This window comes from Arachis hypogaea, chromosome 16 (genome assembly GCF_003086295.3).
Source record: "Arachis hypogaea cultivar Tifrunner chromosome 16, arahy.Tifrunner.gnm2.J5K5, whole genome shotgun sequence".
Classification (NCBI taxonomy): Eukaryota; Viridiplantae; Streptophyta; class Magnoliopsida; order Fabales; family Fabaceae; genus Arachis; species Arachis hypogaea.
In genome coordinates, this window is record NC_092051.1 from 91,885,135 (window position 1) to 91,893,064 (window position 7,930).

Sequence of the window (7,930 nt, forward strand, 5' to 3'; positions counted from 1 at the left end):
CACGTGACGCGACAGCGTCGCCGACGCGCCCGCGTCGCATGTGAGTAAAGATGAAAAGAAAATCGAACAGAGAGTCATGCGAGAGCGTGGCTGGAGGCGTGCCTTTGGCACAAATCGCCCCACGCGACTGCGTCGCTGACGCGTCCGCCTCATGTGGGAATAATGCCTCCCACGTGTCCGCGTCACCTACGCGGACGCGTGACCTGAAAATCGACGTAAGAAAGGGTGAATGGCCGAAAGTTGTGCTAGAGTGGTGCTGGACTGGTGCTGGACGCACAAGCCTTACCACGCAAACGCATGCCCCACGCGTCCGCGTCGTATTCCAAATTTGGCCACCCACGCGATCGCGTCCACCACGCGCACGCGTCACCCTGGAATTTGGCAATAATGAGTTTTGAACAGAGAGTTGTGCGAGAGTGAGGCTGCCCCCGCGCCAGTAGCACAAAACGAGACACACGTCCGCGTGACCGGCACGACCGCGTCGATTCATATGAGCGCAATCCGCGCGAACGCGTATCCCACGCGTCCGCGTCGCTTGCGCCGCACAGCTTATCCTAATCTGCCAAAATATCTTATCTTTCTCTTCCCCAATTCCTACTTTTTCTTTTCCCTCCTTATTTCTTTCTTCCCCTTTCTTCCTTCTTCCTTCTTTCTCACTTTCTACTTTCTCTCTCTCTCACCATCATTATCAAGGTTTTTCTTTTCTTTTTCCCTTCTTACTTTTCTATTCTTCTTTTTATTTTGATATTTTCTTCTCCTTTTCTTTTTCTTTTTACTTGCATTATCCATATTTTCTTTTTCTTTCTTTTTCTTTTAATTGGTGTTGGAAATTTATTAGGCTCATTATTATTCCTTATGATATGCTTGTGGATTGTTAAGGACTTGTTTGGCAATTATATATTAATTTTTAAGGGTTGTTTGCATGTTCAATTTTATACTTTCAATAGCTTATTCACCATGCATGCTATGTGTTTGTGAAAACGCCCATATGGCATTGTGCACCATTTTGAGATTTCTTTTAATCTACTACTCTATTTGCTTGCTTTTCACAAAAACCCTTCTTTTATTTTATTATTTAAATATAATTGTTATTACAAACAGGTTATTAGTTTGAAAGGCTTGGTAATCTAACTTGAATATTGAATGCTTGATCTATGCTACTCATGCCTTTGCCTACATGCCCATAAACACCTTGCATTTACTTGTCCCTATATGCACTTGCTATATTTCCATTGATGATTTTCCACATGTAGTCATGACCATGTGTCAACATCATTCATATTTTAATGTGCATTAATTACCACCTTTCCCATTCTCTTCCTTGCTCCCAACCTTGACATTTTAACATACTTTCTATTTTCTTTCTTTCAGGATGGCCACCAAGAAAGGCAAGGAGAAAGCTACTCCCAAACCACCCACAAGAAGAGGAACAAAAAGAGCATTAGTGGCAGAGCCATCTTCAACTGCAGTTAAGCCCTCAACAAAAAGAATTAAGAGGATTATCAAGGTTGATGAAAAGGAGAAAGCCTTCCCAGCAAATGACACTGTGCGATTTTCCAATCGCTACTATGAGCAGATGTTCCCCATCTTGGCATAAAGGAGTTACAACAACGAATCCTTCTTATCCTCCCGACCCGTATTGCTGAATTTGTTGAGCCGCAAATTGAACGAAGACAATGGGGTTTCCTACAGAGATAGCCACGGCAGGTTAATCTTTCCTGGGTAGTCGAGTTCTACTCTAACTTCCACCTGCCAACCCTGCAGTCTGTCTATGTCCGATAGAAGCAAGTCCCCATTACAGAAGAGGCCATTCAGCGAGCTTTAGATCTCCCCCCTACTCCAAAAGGACTGGACGTATTTCAAGAAGCCTCACTCAAGTGCCAGACATACCAATTTGACTGGGACGCTGTTCTCAGAGTTATCGCACTACCTGGCAGCAGATGGATCTACGGATACCATCGTTCCCGTCCTAAGGGAATATCGGCTTCCACACTTACCTTGGAGGCTCGCGTGTGGGCACAGATTATGTCCCATTACGTCTTTCCGAGCACCCACGAGTCCTCTTTCATTGCAGACATGGCCGTTATACTATGGTGCATCCTTACAGACCAGCCTCTGAACCTTCCAAGACACATCCGGAATGCTATGGGACACATACAAATTGCGGGCAACTTACCTTTTCCCGCCTTGGTTTCAGATCTCGTCTCAGCAACCAGAGTCTCCTACAGAGCTGGAGACACCAAAGCCATGCTCCCACTGGATGATCAGTACATCCCTAATGGGAAATATATTAGACTTCCAGCAGCCACCATAAGCCAGCCTACTGAACCGGCTGAAGACATTCCACCTTCAACACCACAAGCACCTACAACCACTCAACTGCTCCATCAGATACTTGAAAGGTTGGATCGGCAGGAATGCAAAGCAAAGCTAAGAGAGCGCCGAAACAAGCACCGATTCACATACCTCAAGGAGCTACTTAAGGGAAAATACAGAGACTCAGACACCCCGGACTCCACTTCTTTTACCAGTACAGGGAGCCATAACGGTCCCAACTGTGGAGATAATGCTACCAGCCCACCTTTGTTCCTGACAAATGGCACCGAGGACGGTGCAAGGCCTTAAGTGTGGGGAGGTCGGTCAGTACCTGACTTCCGGAGGTAATTTCTCTTCCCTAACACCAATAAAATAGGATATTTAGTTAGTTTTTCTTTTGTAAAATAGGATAAATTGCATAATAATAGGTTAGTTACATGCATGTTCTACTTTATTAAAAAGATAATAAATTTCTTCTAAGACCCTATTTTTAGAACAAAATTTCACTAATTCTAATCAAAACTTTTATGTTAAATTTTCTTGAAGTTATATTTGGAACATGGTTTTTGAGCAAAAGAACACACAACCTGTGAGACTCTGAGCCTAAATACATGGTTACATTATTTAACCATAATTATTTTATTCTTGTGTGTTTACTTCTCTATAATTGTAATCTATTTTTTGTTTCATCCTGTATGTCCGATGTTTAATATATTTATATACTTGCATATGATTGAGCCCATTATTTGTTTAGCTCACTTATCCAAATTAAGCCTACCCCTTAAGTTACCTTTGTTAGCCACTTTGCGCCTTTAAATCCCATTTGTTCTTTATTTTACCACATTACTAGCCTTAAGCAGAAAAATAATTATATATCCTGATGCCAGGGTATTTTGGCTAGTTTCACAGACCTTTTCTTTATGGTTTTAAGGTAGTTTCATGCACTTTCTTAGGAAATAAGCAAGTTTTGGGTAAATAATCACTTACATCTTGATTCAAGCAAACATTGTGAATTTTACATGATTTCATGATAATTATGCATGAATTAAATGACAAAAATTGAATGATGCATGTCTCATAACTTGGAATAGAGCTTTGATGCACTTTATTGCTTGATTTCAGGACAAAGGAAGCAAGGAAGAACTACGTTAGTAGCCACGTTAGTCTAGCTAACGTGACCACTAACGTGGAATGGAGGCTAGCTTACAACGTTAATGAAAAAAGTGATTGCCATTAACGCCTTCGTGAGCCATCATAGCCCACGTTAGTTGCCACGTTAACTATGTTAACGTGGAAGCTAACGTGGAAGAGAAGTAGAACTCCAACGTTAGTGGTAAAAGTAAGTGCCACTAATGTTCCAAAGTGGCAACTGGCCACGTTAAGAGTCACGTTAACTCAGTTAACGTGAACTCTAACGTGGATGAGGAAGATAATGCCAACGTTAGTGATACTCACCTTTGTCACTAACGTTGGACTAAGCTCATATTTGCCACGTTAAGAGTCACGTTAACCTAGTTAATGTGGACTCTAACGTGGAGGGAGCATGAAATCACCAACGTTAGTGACACTCACCTTTGTCACTAACGTTGGATTAAGCCACTATGAGCCACGTTAGTTGCCACGTTAATTAAATTAGCGTGGAAGCTAACGTGGAGAAGAGGGATGATGAGCCAACGTTAGTGACACTCACCTTTGTCACTAACGTTGGAGATGGCTATCAATACCACGTTAGAAGTCACGTTAACCTAGTTAACGTGAACTCTAACGTGGGAAGAAGGGGCGTTTGGAAGCGTTAGTGATAAAGGTAAGTGTCACTAACGCTCTCGAAGATTTGGCAAGCCTACGTTAAAGGTCACGTTAACTATACTAACATGAACTCTAACGTAGGGAGAAAGGGGTACTCTCAACGTTATTGGAAAAGGTGAACCCCAGTAACGTTTAATAAGCACTATTCGACCTAGATAGTTCGCACTTCAATTCGGAAATGGAACAAAAAATTCATAGTTTTTCATTTATTATCAAATCTTTTTTATTTCTATTTCATTTTGGAATCCAAAGAGATGCATATTCTTTTTTTCAATTAAAAGAAAAAAATAAATTCAAAATTTATCATTTTTGGATCACCAATTTAGTATTCCATTCAAATATTCCATTCAAAATATTTTTTCTTCTTATAAAATAAATAGATTCCAAAATAGATATTTATATGAGTTATAAGTAAAAATTTTTATTTAATAGAATTATTTTTATTTAAAAATTCTATTAAATAAAAATAATTCTAAAATTCTATTTCTTTGATTTTATTAAAAAATATAACTATTTGAAACTATTTTAGTTAATATTATATACAAATTCTATATTCTCTTTTATCTATTAATAGAAGATTAATTTAGTAATAGTTCCTTCTATTAATACTTCTATATTAATACTTATAATATAAAAGGATTAATCGTAGAAATTAGTCGTATAAATAGAATAAATAAATAGAATAGTATTGAATAGTATTCAATTTGAGAAGAGAATCTTTATAGAGGATTTCGAATAGATTCGAAATTTAGTAGATTAATAAAATCTATAAATCTGAATATATTACTCCTATTGAATATTCAAATTCATGTTTCTATTACTATCTTTTTTATTTTGTGATTTTATTCTATAAATTTAATTATATTAAATTTATAAATTTTGAAAGTTGAATTCAATTTCTATTTTGAGATTTGTTTTTAAGTTTTACAATATACCATAACAATATACCCTCCCTATATATAAATATAAGATTATATAAATATTAAGTATAGAAGATTTTTTCAATAAAAAAAAAGTTTGACCCCTCCCTCCCTATAATGTCTTAGTTTTCTTTGTTTTTATTTGGGGGCTTATATTGCAAAGGGCCAAGAAGCAACGTTAGTGGTCACGTTAGTGCCACTAATGTTGAAGTTAACATGGACCATTTTTGGGTTAGGAACGTTAGTGAAAAAGGTGATTGTCACTAACGTTCTCGACCCCACAGTTTCACTTAACGTTAACGCCACTAACGCCCCAAGCTAAAGTCCATACCTACTGCACACTTTCTCTGCAAGTAAAGCTAAGCCCACTGAAGAAGATAACTGCTTCAACTCAAGATCCAAAGGCCCATATCCAAGACTTGAAGAAGCAACTAGAAGATCAGAAGAATAGTATAAATAGGGAGAACTTTGAACTAGAAAGGAGCTTTTGGCATTATTAGAATTACTCTCTGTATTTTTTACTTTCTCTGCAACTTCTAGTTTAACTTTTCAGAATGTATTCTCCATCTTTGTTTTCCATTCCCATAGCTATGAACAACTAAACCCTTTTCATTGGGTTAGGGAGCTCTGTTGTAATTTGATGGATCAATAATAGTTTTCATTATTCTTCTTCTTTCTTTTCTCTTGATTTTACTAGAAAGCTTTCAATCTTCATCCAATTGTGTAGTTATCTTGGAAAAGAAGCTATTCATACTTGGATCTCTTCAGAACCTTGGAAGAGGAATGAAGAGATCATGCTAGAAATGCTTTCTCATGTTGGACCAAACAGGGGTTTGGATGGATATAATGACATATAATCCTACCAACACTTTGATTTGGAAATACATGTGGTATAATCAGTGACCATACCTTATCTCTTCTCATGAGCAATTGGACTAAGGAATTGGCTATTGATCAAGATTTGAGAGATTGAATTACCAAGGAATTGGAATTCAATCACTTAAGATTGCCAAGGAGATAAATGAATGCAGTGATTGAGGAAGAGATGAAAATGAACTTATTCCGGAGTATGCAACATCTCCTAAGCCCAATGAACTCCGCATTTCTGATCTTACCTATTCTTTTTAATTTCTGCCAATTACTTTTATGATCATCTTCCCCATTCCCATTTAAGATTCTGCAATTTATTTTCCGTCATCTATTTTCAGCTCTTTATTTCCAGCATTTACATTTTCTGCTATTTACTTTCCCGTCATTTAATTTCCTGCAACTCTCAAACCAAATTCTGCTTAGCTCAACTAGAACATTCCTCCAATTAAAGTTGCTTGACCAATCAATCCCTGTGGGATTCGACCTCACTCTATTGTGAGTTTTTACTTGACGACAATTCGGTATACTTGCCGAGGGAGATTTGTTAAGAGACAAGTTTCCGTGCATCAAGTTTATGGCGCCGTTGCCGGGGATTGATTTTGTATCAACAATGATTAAATTGGTGGATAACTAGATTGAGCATTTTTCCTTTTGTTTGATTTAGTTTCATCTGAGTAATTTACTTTTAGTTTTAGTTTTTTCTTTCCCTTTACCTTTCACCCATTAGTGGTGTTACCTGCATTTTATTTTAATATTTGGTTCACTGACCCACTAACTGTTTGATATATTGCATCACTCACACTAACAGCATTTCTGTAGAAAATATTGTCTGCATCTATCTTTCTTGCTTGTGCCTTATTGGGTGTATGACAGGTAGAAGAAGCAGGGCTTTAACTTCTTTTGATTCTGAATCTGAGAGGACCTTCCTTAGATTAAGGAAGGAAACAAGAGGGAAGAGAGTAGTTGGTGTTGAGGAAGAGGAGGAGTACTTTGAACCAGACATGGATGAGAATATGGAGAACCATCATGAAGAAGAGGCTCACAACCATGGCAGAGAAGGTCCAGCGCATCAGGCTGGACAAGAGAGAAGAGTTCTGGGTTCTTACATCAACCCAAATCCAGAAAACTGTGGAAGTAGCATCCAAAGGCCAACCATACATGCCAACAACTTTGAACTAAAGCCACAGCTTATCACCCTTGTTCAAAACAATTGTTCATTCGGAGGAAGTGTCCAAGAAGACCCCAATCAACATTTAACCACCTTCCTGAGGATATGCAATACTGTGAAGTCTAATGGTGTTCACCCTGACACCTATAGACTACTTCTGTTTCCCTTCTCACTCAAGGATAAAGCATCTAAATGGCTGGAATCCTTTCCAAAGGAGAGTTTAGCAACCTGGGAAGACGTGGTGAACAAATTCTATCCTCCTCAACGAATCAACAGGTTGAGAGCTGAGGTACAAAGCTTCAGGCAGCAAGATGGTGAGACTCTATATGAAGCATGGGAGAGGTTTAAGGACCTGACAAGAAGATGTCCGCCAGATATGTTCAATGAATGGGTGCAATTGCACATTTTCTATGAAGGCCTTTCTATGAATCAAAGAAGGCAGTAGACCACTCATCCGGGGGATCTCTGAACAAGAAGAAGACCATTGAAGAAGCCATAGATGTCATTGAAACTGTAGCAGAGAATGACTACTTTTATGCTTCTAAAAGAGGCAACACTAGAGGAGTGATGGAGCTGAACAATGTGGATGCACTGCTAGCTCAAAACAAGCTTATTACCAAGCAGTTGGCTGACCTTACCAAAAAGACGGAGAGGAATTAAGTGGCAGAAATTACCACCTCAGCAGCAGCTCAAGAAGGAGTGAATGAAGAAGCAGAGGGTGATCAGGAACAAGCTAACTACGTTGGAAATTCACCTAGGCAGCACCATGACCTATACTCCAAAATATATAATCCCGGTTGGAGGAACCACCCAAACTTTCGGTGGGGAAACCAACAGGATCAAGGCCAAG

The 7,930-nt window shown here is 38.7% G+C and overlaps 1 non-coding gene across 1 annotated transcript; it reads right to left on the minus strand.

The window, feature by feature from the left end:
• Nucleotides 1-7,354: 7,354 nt before the first annotated feature.
• On the minus strand, nucleotides 7,355-7,461 carry LOC112760441 (small nucleolar RNA R71). The gene has a single exon (XR_003180882.1). It is a non-coding gene; the product is annotated as a small nucleolar RNA R71 (small nucleolar RNA).
• Between the last annotated feature and the right edge of the window lie 469 nt (nucleotides 7,462-7,930).